Source organism: Pinus tabuliformis, chromosome 2_1 (genome assembly GCF_031772625.1).
Source record: "Pinus tabuliformis cultivar Carrire ecotype Pingquan chromosome 2_1, CPIR1, whole genome shotgun sequence".
Lineage (NCBI taxonomy): Eukaryota > Viridiplantae > Streptophyta > Pinopsida > Pinales > Pinaceae > Pinus > Pinus tabuliformis.
The window spans coordinates 668356855-668379096 of record NC_142299.1 but is presented as its reverse complement, the minus strand read 5'-3'; the positions used below and the strand labels follow the sequence as shown (position 1 = coordinate 668379096).

Below are 22242 nucleotides of genomic sequence, written 5' to 3'. Positions count from 1 at the left end.
CAGATAAGTTTCCTGGTCTGGGAGATGAGCTTGCTGCCTTTCTTAGCGGTGATCAAAGATGTGGCGGTAGGTGGGGCTACCTCTGGTATCTTGTATAATGAATTATTCAAAGAAATAATGACAGCACGAGGCCTGGACTCATACACAACATGTCGCCTCCACAAGTATGGCTGGCCTAATAATACATCACAAACATCCAGAGGTGTAACATCACACAATACCTCGTCTGTGAAGGGTTTTATGTTGTAGGGAAGGTGGCACTGCTGGCGAACTTTCAGATCTCGTCCTTCGTGAAGCCACCTGATACTGTATAGCTGCGGGTGCGGTGTAGTCAGTAGGCCCAACCGCTTCACGACCTCTGCTGAAATGAGGTTCTTTTGGTTGCCACTGTCGACAATGAATTGCAACAGCGAACCCTTCACCCACATCTGTGAGTGGAAAACACATTCCCCCTCTTCTGGATCTACAAGTTCATTCTTCTGGATCTTGGCAGTGGCAACAGTGGCGCTAGGATCCGCATCAATGATCTGCTTCCCTTTGCCATTCCCCTTGTCAGGTTCTGGCTCAGGCTCAGAACATGCATCTGATTCGGAAGCCTTCAACTCGGCCACCAGCGACTGCTTGGTCCGACACTCACTTGTGTTATGAGTGGGACTCTTGTGGAACTCACACCACTTTCCTGTGTCCTTCTTCGGCTTCGTGGTGTTGTTCTTTTCTTGCGGCTTAGACGGGTTGTCTTGGGTCACCCTGCCTTGGCTTTGTCCTTTGGGCTTCGGATTTGCAGATCCAAAGTCTCGCTTCTTCTGTTTGAACTTTTGCTCGATTTTGACAGCGTATCGGTATGCTGTGCCGAGTGAGGAGATGTTCAAGAACCCCATCTCTTCCTGGATGTATCTGTGTAGGCAGCCGTGGTATTTGAGTACCAGATGCAGCTCAGAATCTTTGATACCCAACTGTGTGCGAAGGGTATGAAAAATGTTTGTGAACTCCGGCACATCTTGGTCTCGTCCCTGCCGCAGTGTGGTCCATTTGATGTATTTGTCCTCATAGCTTCCAACAGGGTAGTACTGCTCCTTGATGGCATCCCGGAAGTCATTCCAAGTGGGTGCGGCTACAAGTAGAGAGCCTGTACTTTCATCCTTCTGCTCGCAGTAGGTTTCCCACCAGTCCTTGACGTGGGGGGCTGCTTTGAGAAGAGCGAAAACAATCTTTTCCCGACTTGAAAATTCATGAACAGAAAAATACCCATCTAGCAGATTTAACCATTTATCTATGGCATCTGCGTCTATTTGACCCTCAAATATGGGGATTTCAAAATTAACTTGTACCTTAAACAGTGTGGCGTTTCCAGAGTAGTTGTTGGAAGCCGATGCGTCGCCTCTGGGTAGTCGCTGAAGGATCTGCGCAAAGCTATCCATCATCGCGTTCCTTTACCACTCGAGCGCTTCTTTGAGCAAGATTTTGATAGGATCTCCTGCCCCCTCATCTTTCTTCTCATCCGCCATGGGAGGTCGTCGGGGTTTGCAAGGCTAGTCTTGCAAAGGTTCGACCAGTTCAAGCCCTAACTCCTTATATCCCGACCTCGTTGGGGACATGCAAATAAAAACAAAGAAAAAGTAGACCGCTCTGATACCACTGATCCGGATTTAGACAGGAACGCAATAAAACACAGAGATAACCATAAAGACAGATATGCAGTGGAAATAATACTTCATTTCATTACTGTAAAATACTGAAATATGCTTACAAAAAGAAATGGGAATAAACCAGCTAGGGCGATGGTAGCTTATCTCTGAGAAGAGATGTGGCGGCTACATGCCTCTGAACTGTTCTGAACTCTATTACAATGAGGCTCGAAGGCCTATTTATTGTTGAGAAACAATGGAAAACCCTTAACATTCCAAAACCTAACCCTAGAAGATGAAACGCCAAATTGTGGGCCCCGTTTGGGTAAATTGGTACATCAATTTCCCGGGGTCGTAACTTTGGCATATGATCTCCGTTTGACGCGTACAATAGCTCGTTAGAAAGATCTATTCGAGCACTACCACTTTGGGAGGCAACATGGTCCATGGACCCATGTTGCCCTATATTTCCCAAAAAACGTCGTTTAGGGCCTCAAAACGGCTCTGGAAGTTCAGGACCCGAAAAACTGCTAAAAATAGTAAATTGTGCTACATTTTAGGAAACTACAAAAGCTGAAAGAGACAGTTGTGGGGGTCCAAATGGGATAGGTGGGTGGCCACCAACATCAACCTGGATCATCCTAACTGAGCTGCATTGTGCAGTCTCAACCCTCAGTGACCTTGATCTATTTCCCAGAACTACGTAATTCTTGAGGATGTCCTCCAGGTCAGTTGCACTGCGCAATCTCGGAGGTGAGTAGCCTATCTGCCTCCGAAAATTGCGCAGAAATTGCCTTCATGTCCAAACTGAAATGCACATTTCTCAAGCACAATCATCAAGCCTCTTTCTAGTCTGTTGGAACCATGTGCTACACCAAGACCTGGGTCTGCACTGATCTCCAAAATTGCGTAAACATGTCCTACTGGTCCTCTACTGCCTTGCTCTGCACCTCTGTTAGGCCCCTATACTACTAGTGTAACCCCTTATTGTTATTAGTACAACCCCCTTATTATATTGTTGTACCCATGTAGTCCCCATATTGTTACTATTGTGCCCCATAGATGCCCACTATTGTTATTGTTGTGCCCTTACATTATTTTTGTTATGTCGGCTCTGATTATATGATGACCCCTTAGACTTCTATATATAGAAAGGAGGTATTTTCATTTGTATCATCAAAGAATTGTTCATTTGTGTAATGTAAAGGAGGTTGTCCCCTCGAAGAGGCTGAATTCTAAGGCATTGATCTATCTTTTCTATCTTTTTGTGAACTGGTTTGATAACATTTCGTATCAGAGCTTTGGATTCTAGGGTTTCGCTGCTCCAAACAGGTCATCATGGAATTTGCACTATAACATTTTTTCTGCGACGTTTCATATGCTAAAAAAAATCCCATTTGGACCAAAATCCTTCTGAACCTTGGATCCAAACTTCAGAGCTTTTCGCGCTATATTTGCGAAGATATGATCTGAGGAAGTTGGCCTTTTTGTTGACTCCCGAATTACATTCTAAACAGGTGACCTAGGAAAAATCCTCATAACTTTTGTTTTGAACATCAGATTAACATTTCGTAAGAAGTTACAAAAAGAGGACGGATTGTAGTTTCCTGTATATATTTTTCAGATCTAGAGGTAAAAATAGTGACACGTGGCACTTCATACAATTTTTCTCTTCTGAAAAAGGTATATAATCAGGTCATTGTGCATAACTCTTTCTTGGAGAATCTAAATTCAATTAGACTGGTGGCATTGGAAAGAGGACGCAGAGGGCTACTACAGGTCGCAGTTTCAGAACTTAAAGATCCAAAAGTACAATGTTATAGTCGTTTCAAGATCGAGCTCCTAAAATCAAGAAAAAGAGAGATGAGGAAGTTTGATGGCAAGGATATGGTAAATTGGATACTACAGATGGAGAAATATTTTGATCTACATGGTGTACCACTATTACAAAAGGTATGTATTGCATCTTCATATTTAGAACAAGATCAATTTTTATGGTATAAAGGGCTTTGTTCTCGTAAACAACTTGTTACGTGGTCAATTTTCACGAAGGAAATTATAGCACATTATGAGAATACAAAGAGCAACACCTTCTTTAAAGCAACACCACAATAATTGGAAGAAAAAACAGAAAAAGGGCTTTGTTACAAAGTGGAAAGCAAAATTATGGCAACAAGGAATTCTACCCCTCACAACTATAAAGATGGAAGTGTTTTTTCTCCTAGCCTTCCACAACCTACAAGGGTTACACCACAACAATTGGAAGAAAAAAAGAGAAAAAGGGCTTTGTTACAATTGTGATAGCAAATGCACTAAAGGTCATAAGTGTGCTGAGAAGAAATTATTTTACATAGAGTATGAAGAGGAGGAAGAAAAGGATCAAGAAACATCAAAAGAAGAGGATATACGCCAAGACCCAACCCTAGAGAAAGATGAAATGAATCCAAGCATATCTTGTAAAGCATTAGCAAGAGTTACCACTCCTCAAACTCTCAAGATAGAAGGACATATCAAGAATAAAAAGGTTCAAGAAGTGAAAGATCACATCAAGAAAGAAGAAATGAATCCAACCATATCTTGTAATGCATTGGCTGGAATTACCACTCCTCAAACTATCCAGATAGAAGGACATATCATGAAAAAAAATGTTCAAGAAGTGAAAGAGCACATCGAGCATCAAGGAATGAATCTGACCATATCTTGTAAAGCATTGGAAGAAATTACCACTCCTCAAACTCTCAAGATAGAAGGACATATCAAGAAGAAAAAGGTTCAAGCAGTTAAAGATCACATTGAGCATCAACAACAAGTTCTCCAACTTTTAAAGGATAACGCCACTTTGGTACAAAATTGAATGAAACAACAGGTAGATCAACATCGTAGTGAAAAATGTTTTGATGTAGGTGATTGGGTATTTTTACTGCTACATCTCAAGCAAGCTATTTATGAGAAGGAAATGTTGGCAATACTACATGCACTTAAGAAATGGCGACCTTACCGAATGGGAAGACACTTCAAGGTAAAAATGGATCATGATAGTCTTAAATACTTTTTAAAACAACTATTATCTTTAGAAGAACAAAAAAATGGGTCACAAATATGTTGGGTTATGAATTTGACATCATCTATAGAAAAGTGAAGCAAAATTTTGTTGCATGTGCACTCTCAAGAAAGGATGAGGATGTGGAAGCATTGTTTTGTGCTATTTCTATTATCCAGCCAGATTGGATAAACGAAGCAAGGGATGAATGGAAGAAGGATGAAGAAGTATGGCCACTCATTCAAAAGTTGCAGAAGATCCCAATTCAAATAATAGTGGCAAAACTTGAAGAGGAAGGAAAAATCATATTGGAACCTGGAGCAGTCACAGAAACAAGAACCCGACAGCTACGAAATCGATCAATTTCAGAGTATCTCATCAAGTGGAAGAACTTACCTGCTGAAGATGCCACATGGGAGGACAATAATTTTATACAGAAGCATCAAGAACTACTCAAGTGTTGAGGACAACACTTTTTGAAGGATAGGGGCATGTTAGGCCCCTATACTACTAGTGTAACCCCTTATTGTTATTAGTACAACCCCCTTATTATATTTTTGTACCCATGTAGTCCCCATATTGTTACTATTTTTCCCCATAGATGCCCACTATTGTTATTATTGTGCCCTTACATTATTATTGTTATGTCGGCTCTGATTATATGATGACCCCATAGACTCCTATATATAGAAAGGAGGTCTTTTCATTTGTATCATCTAAGAATTTTTCATTTGTGTAATGTAAAGGAGGTTGGGCCCTCGAAGAGGCTGAATTATAAGGCGTTGATCTATCTTTTCTAGCTTTTTGTGAGCTGGTTTCATAACAACCTCCTTCAAAAATTGCGCAGACATGTCAAACAGGCCTCCTACTACCTGTCCTGCACTGATCTCCAAAACTGCATAGACATGTCAAGTTGGTCCTTTGCTACTTTGCTCTGAATTACCTTTAGAAAATGCACAGACATGTCTAGCAAGTCCTCTGCTACCTTTCTATGCACCACCTTCAGAAACTGTGGAGACATGTCTAGCACACCCTCTGCTACCTGTCCTACATTGTTCTCAAAAATTACACAGTCATGTCTAGCAGACCCTCTACTGCCTGTCCTGCATTGTTCTCAAAAACTGCACAATCATGCTCAGTAGGCCCCTTGCAGCCCTGTCATGCCTTGCCCTTGAAAAATGTACAGAACTGCCTAGCAGGTCCCCTGCAGCCTTGCCTTGCTTTCCCTCCAAGAACTGCGCAGAGGTGCCCCTCAGGGTCCCACCTTGTAGTTTCCACTAGTGTCCGTCACTGCACAATTCTGCCTCTTAGTGGTCACTACACAATTTTTCTCTATAGTGTAGAATGTTCTCTTGAAGTTCATCATTCTAACTTGAGCTATGCTTTACACTATCTTAGTGAGTTGTCCTCCCTCCTTGTCACTTGGAACACAATAACAATGCATCATGCTAAACTAGGAGGTTTTGGATTTGATGTCATCCCGCCATGAGTGAATTGCAGGAATAGGTACACTAATAGATCATGGCAAGATGATGAACAAGATTAAGAAGGAGTTCACATGCTAGAAGACTTGCTTGTCATTGGACGGGTGTACCAAGCACATCAAGAAACAAGTGAAAGGAACATATGCATTGAACCATCATGCAAAACCAAGACCATTGAAGAGCCTGCAGCACTAAGCCATGCGGAGGAGAAGACAAGGCACACCAAGAGTACATCCATCACTTAGCAGCGCAGTAGCTTGACATGGACACCACAGTCAGCCAATACATGTCAACAGTGTCATGTCGAGTTGTGACATGAGTTTTCTTGGCCACATCACCACTATGGGCCACATCTATTGTAACCGAATGTAATGTAAAGTGAAATTCCAATGGATGCACACAAGAAGTTGAAGGGTCATGTTAGTTGAAAATTCATAGGAAGTTGAATGACCATGAGGGTAGTCCAAGAGTCACAAGTGTCAAGCTTCACCCTTGGCTATATATACCCCTTCCATTGTATGAGAAAAGGACTTTTCACCTTGGCTCCTCCCTCATAGCCTTGAGAGTTTGTAGTCTGTTCTTTCAGGAGCGAGGAGTGGCTCCAATGTCCCACTACTGGGACTAGTGATGTATGGTGTACAGATGTGTCTTGGGAATTTTTCTTAATTCATGAGCTTGTTACAGCCAGCGCATTTTCACACATTTTTTGTAGATGTTTGTAAGACTACACTTTAAACATTTGTAATGCATGTTTACTTAACCTGTACTAAGATAGCTGAACTACTTTTGTTGTTTTAGTACTTACATTGTTGAATGTGCGTTTTATTTCTTATCATCATTGTCTCCTCCCTATGGACTACTCTACAGGATACTAGACAGACCACCTTTGTGTATTGGCTATCACCGTTGTCACATCCTTGTGGAATACTCTGCGGGATACTCGACAGATTATCTTTATTTCATGGTTATAATGACTGTCACATCTATATGGACTACTTCGCTGGGTGGTGTACGTGTTGTCCCCCTCACCTCAGTTTTAATGATTGTCGCATCTGTTGTGGATTATTCCATTGGGCGTTGGACATAACTTTCTAGTTCACGTGTGTCTCTTCTTGGGTGGTACTACTACCTCTCATTTAGAGGCTCACTTTAGTCTTCCCCTTTGTAGTAAGATAACCTTGACACAATTACATTACCCACTCCCCAGGCACACATACCTTGTTGTTTGAAGATACCAACGTAACACTCTCATGTGCTGACAGCTAGAGCCACGGAAAATATCTAAGTATATGGATATTGGGCCTTCATATCAGATGGGACTCCTACACCAAATGGTGTGAGGTCTAGTTGGGACTTCACATCGGGATCTCCCCTTGGTTGATGGTCTCTAACACGTCAACAAAATGTTAAAGGTTTATGTTAAATGTTAAAAATTTACACCTACACACTGACATTGACATTAGATTAGATTTGTTAAATGTTAAATGTTAAACATTTACGCTTGACATCTATCCCATTCTGGGTTTCCTAGAACCTCTAGGCACAATAAATAATTATGATTATAATTAATAATTAAACCAGCCTAGATCCATCTTAACTCCAGATCTACCAAGTGTCGAGAGGGATCAAATATCTTCATATGCAAACCTCTTTTTGAGTGAAAAAAGATTTGATCCCTCTAGGCACTTGGTAGCATGGAAAATTTTAGGGGCTAATGTTCACCCAGTGGGATAATTTTCCATGGTTTTTCCACAAAAAAGATTCGCCAATTTCCAATTTTTATAAAAGACGATTCACCCAAATTTTAAAATATAAAATTATTTTACCTTAAAAATTGCCAACATTATATAGAGACTATATATAAAATCATTGTATATTTGAATAATTTTACAAATATATCAATAAATATTTTATAATTTTCATATTAGGGATTAGTGAGATTCGCCGATGTTTTTAAACTTCAAGAAAATTTTCCTTGCTTGGTAGATCCGAAGTGAAGATGGATTTAGGTGGGTTAAAATACCAATATATTTATCAATAAATTCAGGAATGGACTAATCTAATTTTTTATTGAATGTAATCTTCATACATGCTTGTGCAATGCTTTTGTAATTGGCTCGCCTGGTTTCAGCATATACACTTTGGTTTGATGTATGTATGGCTTGATGGCTTTGTTCGCAAAACTTAAATGATTTTATTGGTATACATATAGTTTTTATTGGAGAAGAGCTTGGTTGTTATAGATTCTTTCTTTCTATCCAAAGGATCTTTTTGTGTCTAAAATCTCACTTGCTGAAGTAAAATGTCGAAAATAGCTTCAGAATTTCATGAAGGGTTTTTGTTGCATAAAGAAACTAGCAATCCCAAAAATTATGATAATATATAACATTATGTTGATTCATGTAGAAGGGAACTAGTTAGAGATCCAATTGCATGATGGACTTAATTTTTCCTTATTCATGGTAGCTAGCTCAATCGCTGGCATAGTAGAGCCTATATTTATGTTTCCAATTGACACCTTGAAAACTCAAATGCAATTTTTTGCTAGATCAGGTTGTTCTTCTCATGTGGTTGTGGGTAGAGCCCTAAATTCCATAGTGAAATTAGAGGGGCCTCTGGATCTCTATAAGGGTATTGGAGCAATGAGTTTGGGAGTTGAACATGCTCATGCTATATATTTCCCTGTATAATAGACTTGCAAGGAAAAAATGGCAGGTAACAGACATGGTCACCATCCTTTTTCCCATGCAGCATCTAGAGTTTTAGCCACCATTTCAAGTGGTGCAATTTTTACTCCCATGGATGTAGTGAAACAGAGGTTGCAACTCAAAAATAGCCCATATGGAGGAGTAATGCCCCTTTCATTTTTGTCCACTTTGCAACTTACGAAGCAGTAAATAAAATTATGAATAGAATTTCTCCTGAAAATGTAACCAAAGAGCACCTCCTTGTTCATATCGATGTTGGTGGTGTAGCTGAAGCATTGGAAAGTGTTGTGAAAACACCTCTTGATGTTTTAAAGACTTGTTTGCAGTGCCTGGTTGGTATCTTGTTCTGAATCATTATGCTTTCAATCTCATTAAGTAGACATTAATCATAAATAATAAGAAACGGGTGGTCTTGAAGTTTACACATGAATTTTATCAATTTTAATGTTTGGAATCATTCAAATGAGCCATATGGTGAATGTCCTGTAAGAATTGACCATATTAGTACATACTACATGTTACACAACATTTTGTCACTATCCCTGTACTCCCTGTTCCTTGATCCTAGAACCATCTCCCATCAATTCATGCTATATAAACCTCCATTTTTCCCAAGCACAAGCTAGTGTTGAAGTGTTAATGTTGGTGTGCTGGTGCTAATTAAGTTTGGATTAAACAGCAAGTTATTCATAGTTGTAGCTATCTAGTTGTGTGAGGGAGAAGTGTGAATTTGGTTTAGTGTGAAGCCTAAAGGGAATATCCTTAAAACTATCATTGTTGAGGCCATCATGGAATGCTAATAGAAGTGTGTGGGAACCTGGTTTTGTCGGAGGAGAACGGCAACATCAAGACAATGGTTGTAATCTCTTCTTGATTCAATATATATGCAACTATTGATTGATTTCCTACATAATGTGTCATCTCAAATGTTTATGGCTTAATGTTTCTTGACTTGTTAAGTAAGTTAAATTACAATTTGTCTATTATCATGGTTGTTGTTTGTTGTTGTTTACTTGTTTCAGGTGTTCGAAGAAGGAAATGGGAGATAGCTGAAGCGAGTAAGCAAGGTCATCACCAAACAGGATAAGCGTACTAAGAGGTAGGCCCTCTTAATTGGTTCTAACCTAAGGAAATCTTCCATAGAATGTATCGGTTGTGGCTAGACCCATTATCGGGCTAGAGGAATTGTTTATGTCCACACTCATAATTTTACATCACCACAAATTGGTGACTCCGTTGCGGAACCAATCCTTCTCGTTGTTTTCTTGGAATTTCATGGTTTTGTGTGAACTTTTCTAGTTTATCAATTTCCCTTTGGTTCTGTTTGTTTCCATTTGCTTACTAATCTAGGTTTGAAATTCATGGTAGCAAGTCTGGTCCCCACTTTTAAAAAAAAATATTTTTTTCTTAGCATCCTCACTCAGAGCGGTTAATTCGCTGATAGTCGCACCGATCAACGTGATATGCTGAGAAATAGTTGCACCGACCTCCTTCTGGTGCTTATTGTTAGTTAGGCAGTCGCACCGATGCCAGTAAGTGAATATTAGGGTTTACCCCAAATCTTGACCAGTGTTTTTTTCTCTCATGATTTCAACCCTGTAAGCTTTTTAGACCGTCTTCTCCCTGACTAGAAAGTTGTTTATCATTTAGTTTGTTTGCTTGTTGATTTGTCATCTTTTCGCTTGTTTTCTTGGGTCATTGGATGGTTAGTGACACTAGGGCATCTAGATTTTCATCCATTCAGCTAATTGTGAACTCAGTGAGTCAAGTTGTTGGTGCATTTACTCCTTGCATTTCATTTATGGTCCTTCTACGGCTTTGACCTCCATTACACAAGTTTGAAAAGTTTTCGTTTGCTTGTATAAATGTTTATTTTCCGGCATGGATCACATTGCTTGTCTGGTTTTTTGTAAATTCGTTGTTTCATTAGTTTGAAAGAGATTCTATTTCGTGTTTTTCATTTGCTTGGGAATTAATTGTCTCAAAAACTTTTTCATTGAAGTGTTTTGTGAGAAATTCATTTTTTCATTTCATGAAAAGTATAAAATTCTAGTTTGTTGCATCAATATGTTATGGTAGTTAGCATCATTTAAGACTAGGATTGCATTGGCATTTGAAAAGAAAAAGAGTTATCTTTTCTTTTGAAAGGATTGTTAGAGTGTACTTGTCAGGAAATTAGGAATTGGAACGTATTTTTCATTAGTTTATTTTCTCAAAAAGTGTAGTGAAATATCATTTTTGCTTTCGATTGCTTGGTTGTTTGCATTTGATTGTGTGTTTTCTACCTTCTCTAGTGTAGACAATTCATCGAATTGAAAGGGTCTTGTCTCATTTAGCTACATTTAGGGTTTTTCGAGTCACATCGCTAAGGTCTAAAAACTGAGACATAACTCAAGATAAACTTTAAAATGAACTCAATTAACCTAAGGCACATTTGAAACTTAACGATCACATCAAGAAGGTCTAGGCTAGAGACGTGTTCCGGCATCTTTAAACCTAGCAGTTGTCACCCGCTTCGAAACTAGACAGCGCTAGTACGGATTTGTGCTCCCCATACCATCGAGTATATAACGGGAGACCCCTCTAGGCTACAATCCTTTATCCATAGGAAGTTGATTTGGCCGCCTTGAAAACGTGATACACCGAACACAGCATTCAGGGAGATCTCCTGCCCGTACTTCTTGATTCGCCATGAGGTATTTTGCAGTTCACGGTTGCCTGGTAATCCTCTTTACCTAGATCATCCAGAGCAGTCAATTGATCCTTTTGACTCTTTAAAATTAAAATATCATTCGAGCGCTTGACCTTTCCTCCTCCACACACTGTCGAGGAGGAAGAACATCCATTTCCTCCTGAAGGTTTTCCCTATACAGGGAGCATCCCCATTAGTGTGTATAATTTCCGCCTAATTATGTGTTTTTAGCGCAATTGGTTTCAGGTACATGATGAGCCTCATAAATGGGTAATTATATGGGCTCATTTTACCTCCTAAACTGGTCAAATCAACAATTCTCTTAGCTTATATATGATTTTCTAATTATATTTATGCTTATAGAGTGACTTGAGTTAGTTATGATGCCATGTGGTCTAATATGTGTTTAATGCAGATTATTGATGAATTTTGTGGTCAAAGTCAAGGATCCAGTGGACAAATGGCAGAAATAACTTGGAGTGGACAAAGGAGAGGACTTACAGGAGGGATTCCCCCTCATTTATTACTCCTCACTTCAAATTCTCCTTCATTCAGCTCGGAGTACAAGCAGCCAAGTCATGCATTAGAAGGCAGCCAAGCAAGTGGAGGATGACTGATGACTATCTCGAGTTTTGGGAGCCAAGCCTCCCTGATTTTAAGGAAGATGTTGGTAGCTTAATTTGTATAAGTAGAGAGGCCTAGGGCCTCACTAGGGTCAAATTTTTGTTGGATTTTTGTTGTACTTTTTATTATGTAAACTCTGCTCAATTTTGAGCTTATTATTTTGACAATTTCGTGTAATCTTGTTATTATTTTGGAAATAAAGATGGAATCCTTTTTGAGTTAGCACTAAGTTACCTCAGAGGGATGAATCTCTTGGGTTAGGTCCCAATCCAAGCAGCCAAGCTCCTATTTACTTGTATTTGTACGCTTTATTTCAGTTGTAGATTAGATTGTTGTTAGATGTATTTCTTTTATGGTTAAGAATAGGTTGCTTTTGATGATTCAATAGTTTGCTTCCATTTGTGCTTTCTAAAGCAGGTTAAGCAGTGGTAAAGAAAAGATTCAAAAGGCTAGAAACAATTCCTTGGCCTCTCTTCCTCCCTTTGGGACCATGATCTGAGGCAAATACCCTCTTTCTACCCCAAAAACACAGATTTTACTCATTCATAGGACTTCTAGTGTTTACAGCTTTTCATTTGGTTAATAGTCTAGTTTTCTTTGCTTCAGAACTTCTCCATCATGCTCACTTCTTTATTTACCATAGTCTTCTTCCATGCTTTCCTTTCTTGCAACATTTCTCAGCATTTCCTTTCATAGATCACATTTTAGATTAGTTTGATGCAAAACTTTGTTTTTCTAGATGCACTTATTTCATCACTTGCTTCATCTCATTGGTTGACTGTCAGTGTCTATGTAGTAGATATCTTCTCACAGTAGACCAGCCTATCACCATCCCATCCTCCATCTGATCCATGCCCTATAGGTCGCCCAAGTCTCCCCTCAATTTTTTCTTAGTTTACTGCATTTTCCATAGAATTCTTTCCTCTCTCCTCGAGAAAACCCAATCATCTTTCTCTCTCCTAATGATTCTTGGTAGACCCTAGGTGCCCTAACACTTCATTCCAACCTTCATCCACCTTTTCCAACCACTCTCACACCTAAAAACATCCAAAACTGCTCTCGGCCTCCTCCTGTAGGCCTCCTGTAGAACGTTGTTTTTCCTCCTGTAGATTTCCTATGTTCTCCTATAGATTTTCCCGTAGGCTTTCTTTTGAAGGCCGAGTGTGGGAAAACCCTCTAGAAGGCCACCTGAGACCTCCTAGGACCCAACCACACCATCCTACATCCTCTCAAGCCCCAAAACCGCCTATTCACTACCACATTCACAAACAATAAATCACATACATGTCAAATTCACATCAAAATACATAAAAATCCAAAAAGATGTTTTTTTCTCATTTACTTCCAGAAACAGCTTAGTTAGATGTTGTTTACTTCTTTGAATATATAGATGGCATTCTTTTCATGGTTTTCATAGTGCTTTCTGCAAAAGTAGGATTAGTTGGTTAAGTAGGATTTACTTGGTTTGCTTTACATTTCAGTCTTTCTCCTTTCTGCAATTAGAATAGCGTCTATCTTTCTTTCCTCTCATCACGTTTAGAGCTTCTTCTGGAATCCATAGAAGTTGGCTTGAGCTCTAGTGACCTTGCGCCAACTGAGCAAGTGACAACTTGCAGTAAGAATTGGTACTTGTGCATACAGCACCATCGCTTCCAAGTTTGTTACGAACTACCGGGTTGATAAGAGTAAAGAAGGCAGCCCAGGAGTTGCAGCATTATTGTTGCAATACTGGTGCCCACCATATTTTTCGCGTCATTGCCGTGGAAGCGTTAGAGTATTCTGTGATTACTGCTTTCTTCTATTTTCTTCTTGCAACATTCTGCTAATAGTTTATTTCAGCAAAAGTAGACTAGTCCTTTCTTTTTCTTCAATTCTACATTTCCTTGCTTTCCTTTTCAATTCTGCAAATTTCATTTCAGCAAGAGTAGAATAGTCATTTCCTTTCCTTTCAAGTTCTGCATTTCCTTGCTTTCTTTTTCAATTCTTCAAATTTCATTTCAGCAAGTTCATTTCAGTTAGTTGCAATTTGTTTTGTTAAATCAATTTCATATTTGCAGGCACTATCAGTGTGGGGAAAAAGAAACAAAAACCAACCAAAAAGATTTCCTTTCATGCCACGTAGGAATGGAGATAACTCGGGGAAAATTTTGCCCAACACCCCCACTACTTCACACAGCCAATCTTCTCTCTTCTTCAGTGGCTGTGATCAAGAAGAACCCTTAGGTGAATAGCAAGACATATTTGAAGAACCTATAGGGGAAGAAGAAGAAGAAAACATTCCTCTAGAGCCAATGGCTGAAAACAAAAATGTTGGGGGCAGTACCTCTTCTTCTAATTCATCCATTAAAGGTGAAATTGGAAACATGCTGGAAGACTTCAAGAGTGAGATGTTGTAGATTCTTGCCATGCAAATGGATACCTTACATATCAAAAGAAAACAAGAGGAAGCAGAGAGGGCTTTGGCCATTTTTTGCCCTAGATGCACCAGGAGGCATCCTAGGAATGAATGCCCATTGAACTCTATAGAGGTTTGTTCAATCTGTGAAGAAAATCATTCTACAGATAAGTGCCCTTCCTTGCCTAGACTTAAAGCTGTATACCAAGGGGCCAAAGGAGCCACTGAACAGATCTATTACATAAACCAAAGGAGGTCGCATGGACCTAGACCATATCAGCAGGGGATGCAAGGGACATCTCAGGCATACTACAACCCCAACCAAGTCACATCCATACCTTCTTGGGGCCCCCTTGCTCATCCTTCCTGGTCCACACCTCCTCCTTGGTCCTTCACATCTCCATATCATGCCCAACCAACCACCCATTCATTTCAACCCTATGCTCAGCTGCAACCTCAGTGGAATGCATCTCATCAGGGGTGGAGGCCCCAATACATCCCTCTTCCCGCTCTTCTGCCTCCACCACCTGCCCAACCACAACCCCATCCACATCCATCTCAAATATACACTCCCACTCGACTACCTATACCACCATTTCCAAACCCACACATTGAAGTAGCTCAACCCATTTAGAATGCTAAGGTACTGTTAGAGTCGGTCTAGTAGCCCTCCATCAGCGATCAAAATTCTTTGCATTTGCATAAGTAGGTGTCTCATCAGTGTCAATTTTTGCATTCCATTAGGCATGCCATAACCCTGATGGAGGAGCTAGTGGTTTTGTTCCCCTCTTGGCATTGCTGGATCAAAGTTGTTTCAGTCCTTAGACTCTTTCAAGCTTATTTGTCTTGTCTTGAAGTCAAAATTCTAGGTCTAGGGTTTTGGTCAAGTTTTTCTTCAAGGTCATTGTCTCTGAAGGTCAATAAGTGCCCAGCAAGCCAGAGGGATGTTTTTCCAAGTGTTTCTTCGACATTTTCTATCTTGTACAGTTAAATTTCACCTTGGATTTAAAAACCCTGTTTTTTAAAGCCAAGGTCATTTTTCAATTTTTTGTAAAAAATGGTAAAATTTCAAAAGGCTTCCAAAGACTGCATGTAACCCTGGCTCCCTTGCCAAGATCCCTCAGATGCTATCCCTGCAAAAGCATCAAAGAAAAGCATCAAATCAGTCAATTTCAAGACAAAGGAAACCAAGAAAAAGTCAAGTTTATAAAGTGTCAAAGAAAAACATTATAAAGTGGGTTTGGGCATGAAATTAATTCAAATCAAAGTTATAAAAGCCCAATCTCCCTCCATCGACCCTCATTGTGTATCCAAGTCGTTGAGCAAGTGCTTGCAAGTGATTTCGAGTTGAGTTTGGGAGCTTGGCAGGCGCGCGACCCGTCAGACCAGGCGCGCGACCCGTCAGAGGCGCGTGACCCGTCAAGCGCCTTCCAACAGTGTTAATTTCTAACGGGCGCGACCCGTCAGTGGCGCGCGACCCGTCAGCGCCCTCCTTATAAAATCGCCTGCAAATTCATCCAAGGAGCCAACAAAATCGCCAAATTGCCTAAGGTAGGCCCTCCAACTTACAAATTGCTGCTTGTTATGGTTAAAGACATCATGAATACATTTTTAAAGATCTCATTGTGCAAGAGAAAAAGCTCTATGTGGCTGTGGTTTTAAATTGTAAAATATGCCTAGGGTTTTATGTTGTTTTAGGGTATTCCCTTGTAATCATTTTTCCCCATTTCCCATTTCATTTTCCTTGTCTTCCTATGTAAATTTCCCTTTTAAATTTGTAAAGAAAAACTAAACCCTACCCCTCTTCCCTAAAAACTGAAAAAAATCAAGCCCTAATCCTACTTCTCATAATACCCATGTAAACAAATGTATATAATGATGCATATGCAATTATTTTGCAATGTTTTTTCCCTAAAATCCCTGTTTTATATATTTACTCCCATTTTCCCTTTAAAAGTATCCCTCCCCTAACATTCCCCTCGTGCTCCTTGTCCCCTTGAAACAGCATATAGATCAACATTTCAGAAACAGCAGTACATTTTGGCCACTTTGCTCCTTAAACAATGTCAGAAACCGAAACCTATGAGTAGAGTGATGACCAGGCATCAGCTTCAGAGATTGAGGTACAGAGGAGGCCTCATAAGGGTGGAAAGGGTGGTCATCATAAGAGAGAGTAGCCCACTTCTTTGACAGATTTACAGGCTTGTCCTATGGCAGTTTCATGTTTCCAGTATATGTCTTGTTATGAGTTTTGCGAGAGGATCTCTCGGATTCAGCATCACAGAGAGTTAGCTCGCCTATTTGTTTTACATTTGCATGATGGACATGTCAACCTTGCTGGGGTGGACTTTACATTGACACCCGAGATGATTGCACAGGCCACAGGGATACCTAATGTCGGAGAGGTATGGAATAATCGCAAGGTGTTGGACAGTGTTCATTTTGAGCCTTTCGTTAGACCAGCACTCATGATACACTTGATAGGTGTGTTTCCCTTTAGATTTCTCAGGAGTGAGTATGCTCCCATGATGAGGCTCATCATGCTCTATTTTAACTGTGAGGGCAGATTTTCACAGGTATATTCGTACCATATTCGCCTATTGATGCACTTCACACGGGTACGGATGATGAACATCCCTGTTTTCTTCTATCAGAACATTGAGAGGATGGCGTCCATGATGCAGAGGAAGAGCCCGGCACAGCATTATAGGAGCCTTTACCATTATGGTTTGATTCAGCTTGTGGTATTACATCAGTTGGCTTAGCAGGGCATCTCATGGGAGGAGTTTATCTCTCGTGAGCTTTTCACAGCACCACCACCGCCACATCCTGAGGTTATTCACGAGGAGGGAGGACCATCACAGCAGCATGACATCCCAGTGACTAGACATGTCAGCTCCTCACCATTGGTCACCTATCAGAGAGGCCAAAGGGCCTTATTTGCAGTAGCTCGGCGAGTACTTTCTCCACAGCATGTGGAAGGGGTCTCGCCTTCTTCATCAGCTCAGCGAGTGTTATCTCCATAGCAGGTGGAAGGGGCCTCGCTTTCTTCAGCAGCACAGGCAGCACAGAGGGGCAAGCAGCCCAAGATTGATGAGGGACCATCAGGTGTTCCAAATATAGAGCTTATTGATCTTGATGTCAGTTCTCCTAGCCGAGAGTCAAAGGAGATCATTCAGCACCTTAGAGCTGAAAATGATGCATTGCAGAGGAGATTAGAGGGGGCACAATGGAAAATCTCATATCTAGAGCAGCGCAACAAACAGTTGGAGGATGAGCAAGCTCTTGATGAGTTGTGGAGGATCCGTAGTGACCGCAACTTGAATCGAAGAAGACCCGGTGATCCATTGCCCGCTGAGCGAGAGTCTATGCTTATGCAGCTCAATGCTCACTTGGAGAGGTTGTTGGCTAAGGCCAACCAAGATAAGAAATTGTTGAGAAACATGAAGAACCATTATTGGGCGCGGATGCACGTGTGCAAGGCGAAGATGAAGATGTTCCAAAGTAGGTTGGCCAAGGCACAAAAAAGGAGAAAGAGGCCCGATCCCCTCCACATTTTGGCCGAGGCTTCCTTGAAGGAGCAAGGCACTAAATAGCTCAGCCACAGCACAAATCCCAAGAAATTTTGAACATTTTGGGTCAATTTTGGTTTTTTCAGGCAATTTACAGGTTTTGTCCATTAACGGGTCTCACCCCCCGCGCGACCCTTTCTCTTGGCAACTCCATTTTGCAAAAACTCAACATTTCCAGATTTTTCATGAAATGTTACATATGCTCATCCATTGCCAAGAGATTTTATGAAGTTTTGGGCCTCCAGAAAGTCAAAAAACAAGCAAAAAATGACTTTCTGCCACATTTTTGAGACACAGAAAGCAGTCTTGGGAGATTGCAATTTTGGAGGGGCAAATGACCACCAAATTCAGAAATTCTAGTTGGGTTGGAAAGTAGACTCACAGACCTTTCCAACAAGCCTACTCTTGCTCAATTTGGACACCTGGAAGTGCCCCAAAAGTGCCCTCAAAGGCGCGCGACCCGTCAGGCAGAGGCGCGCGACCTATCAGGCAATTTTCTCAAAATTTCACTGTACAGCTCAGAAAAACGCAGATTTGACCATGTTTGACTTTTTGGAGTGGATTGTTATCCTCCTTGATGTAAATAATGTAATTTTTTGATACTTTTACACTTATGTATCTCTTCTAGAAGATTCATTCATGAAATAGGTGAAAATTAAATGAATGAAGTGGTTTCCTAATTTATAGAGGCAAGTTGTTTTGACTGCCTAGTTTTCAGTGCTTAGTTTAGAAGTGGTTGAAACAGCTCCTAGGATAGTGAGCTCGACCCCTAGAGGCAGGGAAAGATGTTAGATGATCTATATTATGTACTTTCTGGCTCATTTTCATGGTTGGACTCTTGAGGGAGAAGCTATCATTGTATTATTCACTGTATCTCTGCAATTTTTGGCTAAGGAAGACCAGGGTTTTGCAGTCCTTTTTGGGATTCTTGTGGTTACATGTATTGATGGTGTGTTTCTCTATGTACTTGTAAGTGTGTTATGTGAATCATTTCCTTTCTTTTCCTTCTGCACATTAAACAAATGAAGTGTTAAAGTAGAACTCATGACTGTCATGCTCTGCTTTTAAGTTTGTTTAATTTCAATGTTCTCTACTGTTTAAGGAGAATTCAAAGTATTGTTTGCTCTCCTTAACTCCTCATCTGTCATTCTTAATCATCCACCTCAATCAAAGGCATCAATACTGTCTCCTACCTCGCCCCAAAGAACCCCCTGCAGAAACTGTGTCCAATCCCCGCACCCAAAATTGCCATTTCCCCAATTTTCCACCAAAAACCCTAAAAATCCCAAATCAACCCTTTTGATCAGTTTACTAGCCTAAAATCAGTGTTACCCTATTGGTTATCTCGCCCATTGAAGATCTTTGTCGAGATAGACCGGAGAGAGCCCTCTCCTGCCCCGTAGGGCTAGCTACGAGGCTAAGTGGTTTGATGTTGCCTTGAGGTTTACCTTTCTCAGCCTGAGGTGAAATTTCAAGCGCTAACATATTGGCGACTCCACTGGGGAGAACAAACTAACAGTTTGCTCATTGACGTGTTATTTCATAAGTCTTAGACGGAGCCTGAAGATACGCCAGGTAGCCTTCGAAAATGCTCTTGTTTTACATCAGCGTTAGTAGATAAACGCTGCTTCAGTCAATCTCCGTGAGCTTATGAACATAGCGCTTCATTGGCACTTTATCCCAATATAATTGTTAACTCTGAGCCGTGGATGATAGGTTGAGAGTTTTCACAGGCTGAATGGTTTTTCTTTCCTAGTCTTTTTGAGAAAAACAAGCTGGCTACAGATCTTAGACCCATTTTCAAATCCCATTCATCTCCAGCTATTATCAAGTATTTTGAAGATCTAGACTTTGACGAAAGCTTTGAGTTGTCCCTGTTTAAAGCCAAGTCTGAAAGTGCGCTCGATTCTCTAGTCCTTGACCCTGATTTTGCAGCTGTCATTGAATTTGAGAGACACAACAAGTTGGTCGAAAATTTCATCTTGAGACATCTCCAGACACATATTCAAGCTACTACCCTTGCGGATTTTGTTGAGACTATCTCTGATCATATTGGATCCACTATCACGGCTCACGAAGAATCTTATCCTCCTTATGTTTCAGTTTCGCCTATAATCACTTATCCTGAATCCACAGTTGGTTCTCCTTCTACACCCCATACCCCTCCTACTTCTCCTACCCCTCCGACTCCCCCAACTCCACAAACTACAGCTCCTCTTATTATAATCCCTGCTATCACAACTCCTCCTCCTCATACTCATCCTACTCCCCCTCCTAAAGCAATGGCTGCCCGGTTTGCCCCGCTTGCTCTTCCCCAAAATCTTCATGATATGCCAGCCGATTATCAAAGTAAAATCCCCATGTTTGATGGTACTCCACAAAGTATTTCTGCTCAGCAACATATTGACAAAATGACAACTTTCTTCGATCTATATGAGATAGATGAAGAAGATGTTACTATGCGGTTGTTCGTCCAAACATTTGGGGGAGAAGTTAGAAAGTGGTTCAGAGGGTTGACAGCTAGCAGCATTGCCACCTTGGAAGCACTTCAGAATCAGTTTTTATATCGATGGGAAATCAGAAAGGATCCGCTTTAGATTAATGCCGAATACAACAACCTCAAGCGTAATCCGCGTGAGTCCGTTCAAGATTACATAATCAGATTTAATACAGTTTACAACGTTATTCCTGATGATTTGAGATCGTCAAGAAAATCAGCACTTCTTAAGTTCCTGGATGGTTTTGATCCGGAGATGGCTTATTCATTGCGAGACAGAGATCCTCCTACCTTGGAGGATATGCAGGAAATTGCTGTTAGTGTTGAAGTGAATTTGAATGATAAAAGAGCAAGGATGAAGGCCGAAAAGCGAGTCACAATCAAAGAGGAAGCATCCACATCAGATCAGCTTCTTCGTGAAGTTGAAAAGCTTAAGAGGGAATTTGAAAATGTTCGTATTGATAAGCCGGAGCCTCAGATTCGTAATCCTAATTTCCGAGGTGCACAGCAGCAACAATATAGAATTAAGCAGCGTGAAACAAAGGCACAAGAGGCAGCAGTTCAGCAGCAAATGAAACCTCCTTTTCAGCAGAATTTTGTTAGCCAAGAATCAGAGGATGAAGGTGATAATGTTGGAGAAGAAAATCACTTCTTCACTCCTGATGATCTGCCCACTTATATTACAGAAGAGGAAGAGTTGGTGAGTAATTCCATCATTCCCCAAGATGAGCATTATATTTTGTCAAACGATGCAGCACTTGAAGAAGAATCCGAAGAGTATCAAAGAGGGTATTTGCATGCTTTATCAGCTCAGCAAGGTCAGCAAAGGCAATTGAGAAACCGAGCTGTTCCCATAAATCCCATTCAGAAAAGGAAAGATACATCAGCAAAGAATGATTCGGCTTCCCCACACACAACAGGAAAAGACATAGTTGGTCCTTCAACAAGTCAATCACCATCAGCAGCCAAGATAGATCAGCCATCAAACGCACCAAGAGATAGAGGTGAAAAAAGAGACAATCCGGCTAAAGAAGGTGAGAAGATTTCAGCTTTCAGTTTGGAGAATGAGATTGCAAAGTTGAAGGTGTCTATTCCCTTGACGGAAATCATGAAGAACAGCACTTACCGAGGCCAGATTTCCAAGATGCTGAATTTCGATCCAATGCTAGACACGGTGAATGTAGAAGATGATCAGCCTGAGCTGATCTTTGGGCCCGCTTTAGATGGTGAGTCTCCCGAGAGTGATGTTCCTCCGTTCTATATCAGTTTTGATTACATGAGTATGTGCTACACAATGCCATGTTTGATTCGGGAGCTTCACATAATTTGATGCCCAAAGCGATTATGGAGAAGCTGGGACTTGACATCACAAGGAAGTATCATGATTTGTATTCGTTTGATTCCATCCGGGTGAAATGTATTGGTTTGATCAAGGACTTGGTGGTGAGTCTAGATCAAATTCTAGCAAAGAATGTTTTGATGGACGTGGTGGTGGCGGATATTCCTCCGCGATTTGGCATGTTTCTTTCGAGGTCATGGGGAGCCAAGCTTAAAGGTACACTTCAGCTCGATTTTTCCTATGCTACAATTCCGGTTTTTGGTCAG

The 22242-nt window shown here is 40.7% G+C and overlaps 1 pseudogene; it reads left to right on the top strand.

The window, feature by feature from the left end:
- Positions 1-8451: 8451 nt before the first annotated feature.
- LOC149202372 (uncharacterized) overlaps positions 8452-22242 on the top strand; it is a 66755-nt pseudogene continuing 52964 nt past the window's right edge.